This window comes from Amblyomma mixtum, chromosome 3 (assembly GCF_055824585.1).
Source record: "Amblyomma mixtum isolate Tamu chromosome 3, ASM5582458v1, whole genome shotgun sequence".
Taxonomy (NCBI): Eukaryota; Metazoa; Arthropoda; class Arachnida; order Ixodida; family Ixodidae; genus Amblyomma; species Amblyomma mixtum.
In genome coordinates this window covers 206274898-206278029 of record NC_143014.1, presented here as the reverse complement: position 1 = coordinate 206278029, position 3132 = coordinate 206274898, and positions in this window count along the sequence as shown.

Genomic DNA, 3132 nt, shown 5'->3' with positions numbered 1-3132 from the left:
TTCATAACTGACGAAACAGTGTTAACCGCTTTAATAGAGTAGCGGGAAAAAGTTCCTTTTTTATATCCACTTTTGTCAACAGAGCACAGTGTTATCACTCCACTTTTTTGTTACGAAAGCAACACTACTGTAGCCCAGCTCGGCTTGTGGCATATGCTCATTGTGGTGCGGCTACAAAACGATCTTGAGCCACCGTTGCCTAGCAACTGCTTCAGCTGCACTACAACAGATGTGCGAGAGGTTGCTCTTGAAGAGCAACATTGGTCACAAAATCCTGACGGGTGGCTGGGATAGAAACAGCCAGCTGCCAGAGCAGTGGCGCATCGTTTAACCGCTGCGCCACTGCACTGGTAGTGATATATGAGGACTCGCCGCCAAATCAGCATACATGGGCATTAACGCACTAAAGATATCATGCCACACCCATAAGGCGGAGTTTAACTACCCCCTCCAATTGAAGAATGAACACCTGCTTTCGCGGGTCTACTCGGTTTAACTACGTTAAGCCCCTATCAATTTTCTTAAAGATCGTATTTATTACAGTGAAGCAGCAGATCACACCTCAGGTTAACCTGCAACACAGTCTAGCGCTGTGCGCTGCACACCACCGTCTTCGTTAACCTCCATCTAAGGTGGGAACAGATCAGATCGGCTTAACTTCGATCAGAGCTCAATTTGATTGTAATATCGCCGCCGTCAGAAGTGTCGACAACCGAGCAAGGCAAAACCATCAGTCAACTAAGCTATACAAATGCTTTCTCACGTGTGCTCGATTTAACTACATTCAAACCTTACAACAATGTTTTTTTTTTAATAGAAAAAAAAAACAAAAACAGAGAACACAAAAATAGCCAACAAAAGGTTGGGATTCACGCCATGCACTGCTGGATTTACGCAAAATCCGGCAAAATGCAGGATTTACGTGAACACAATTGCTGATCCGCTTTGCCAAATGTGGGCAGCGGCGGTGAACTTGCCTGGGCTTAAGTCCAGTCAATCTGGGCACCCAATTTTAGCTTGCACGGTTACCATCACATGGCGCATGGCACTAAACATTCTAAAGCACCACTAGTAATTCTGAATGTTTGGCACACAACACTGATTTTCAGTGCCCGTCATAACCAGTCGACGGGAGCGGAGGAACTATTGCACAGGCCTTTGTAGCGCATTTGAAGCAGCATGTGCTATCACTATCACCGTGCTCGCGCAGAATGGGGCCTGCAGATGACACTATAGTTGTTCTTGACCACTACACTTACTAAACAAGTAAAGGGTCGGTCAAAAGATTCAGGCCACAGGGTCTGCTTTTGCGCCACTTGGCAGGACATTTACGTCACCATCGAAGCCCAGTGGAGCAGAAGGGGCATCACTCTTGCCTCACAGAACATTGTTAGTTATTAATGGAGGTGTTATGGGCCCGACTCGACCGGTTCAAGACAGGCTCTGTTCCCCACAGAAAGCCTCCAAGTCATGCGGCAAAGCCGCAGAGCGAGACAAGCTTTCCGAAGGCTTTCACTCGGTATATTTACATAAATCAGCAGCGTCAACGATAAAGCATGGGGGAATGAGATAGCGGATGGTCACCGCTCGGTGATCTCCCCGTACGAGTTGTGCCTTGCAGCGTCTCCTGCAAACGTGAAGCGTGGCTTTGCCCCATGACTTCGATGCTTTCTGCGGCAACTTGTCGGGCCTACGCCCAACTCTAGGTAGTTATGATACAGTAACTCTAATGACCATGGAAGCTGGTGCATGTCTTTCTCACCGCGGCAGTGTACTCCAGAAGCTGGCCGGTGGCCCCTGGAGTGGTGGCGATGGCGCAAATGACGAGGAGTTAAACGGCTCGAGCAGAACAGCCAGCGACTGGTCGAAGACACCCTCCTGGACCGGTCTGCACTGCGGTTCCTCGGGCATGTCCCATTCACGCGGCCTGTGCACCGGATAGGGTATATGGAAGTGGCAGGTTGTGAGGGCTGTTCAGACAGTATTCTCCATCGCGCATCCGGACTCCGGACGTTTGAACCGCCTTGCCAGGCTCTCCGCCCTCGTTAAAACCGCCCACATTTTAAAAACACGTTAGCTAACATCGCAAAATGGTACAGTAATTTACTGCCCAGTTTCTAGTTTTCTGTTTAATATGCCGCTCCTCTGTGTAATTCCACGAGTACCTAGAGGTTACTAATAAATGAAATGAAAGGAAAAAATGGCGTTTGTATAAGTCTGGCGACCAACACACCGAAAGTGGAGCACGCCTTTTTTCATCGACACACTTAAGAATTCTCCCACTTACAACGAGTGCTTGCACGGCAGTCCGAGTTCAATTTTAGCTGCACCAAATGAGGAGGAGAGTGATGCGCCACAATGCCGAAAGGTTCTTTGCCCCCCCCCCCTCCCCTCCGCGCCGGTAGGCATAGAAACTACCTCAAAAGAACGCGTACACAGGGTAAGGAGATTAAAGAGGTGAATGGGGGTGCTGCTGCCCTGCCGTGTGCTGGGTGTGTTTCTTTGGTCTATTTAATATTGCGGATGTCTCCTCAACCCCATCCCCTCCCAAAGAGAGAGAGCGAAGAACTCACTGGAGCGCCTTGTACACATGCTGTACACGGAGCGCCCTTTGCGGACTTTCGTGGATCGCCTGTGCCACCAGCTGAACCAGTTTTCCCGGAGGCCTGCGAACTTCGGTGCCAGCAGGGAGCAGCTCGGCCAGGGGACCCGGAGGGAGTTGGGGCACCTTGCGACTGGTCGAAGACACCCTCCTGGACCGGTCTGCACTGCGGTAGTTATAATAAAGTAATTCTCGCACTGTACATGGGCCTCTAGATTTTTCTAATTGAAATCGGCCTGTACCTATAGGTTATCGCCTTCTAGTGAAAAATAGGCAATGTTTGCTGGAAACGGATTCTCTGTTAGCAAGAAAAGATAAAAAATTAAACACAAATGTCACTGACCGCAGCCATTTTTAAACCAAAACTGTGACAACATCAGCACTTTTATTTTCCAGGTCTCTCGAGTCTAGGCTACGCAGTCATGCACATCGAGCAGGCAATACTGAAGTTCTATTCATAACTGACGAAACAGTGTTAACCGCTTTAATAGAGTAGCGGGAAAAAGTTCCTTTTTTATATCCACTTTTGT